Genomic DNA, 326 nt, shown 5'->3' with positions numbered 1-326 from the left:
GACGGGAGATAGAAATGGGATCATCTATTATTGGAAGGGAAGGAAACGGATATATCGGTGGAACTTCTCGTTCGTCTCCCAGAATCTGGAAAGATTTACCTGAGACATCAAACCAATTCGCGTGCCTTTCGCGCCTCTCCTTCCTTCGCACACCGTAGGATTACGCAATGATCGCTTTGAGATATGTGTAGGCTGAAGACACATGCTCTTTCGAGAGCTCAGAGATCCGTGCGTTGGCGATCTAACGTGGATTCGTGCGAAGGAAGGTGAGTCCTTCTTTCGCGTGATGGTTGCAACAGTGACAACCCCAGCCTTGCGTGCATAAC

The sequence above is a fragment of the Elaeis guineensis genome, chromosome 2 (assembly GCF_000442705.2).
Source record: "Elaeis guineensis isolate ETL-2024a chromosome 2, EG11, whole genome shotgun sequence".
Classification (NCBI taxonomy): Eukaryota; Viridiplantae; Streptophyta; class Magnoliopsida; order Arecales; family Arecaceae; genus Elaeis; species Elaeis guineensis.
The sequence above is the reverse complement of the archived record's forward strand: the minus strand, read 5'-3'. Positions refer to the sequence as shown.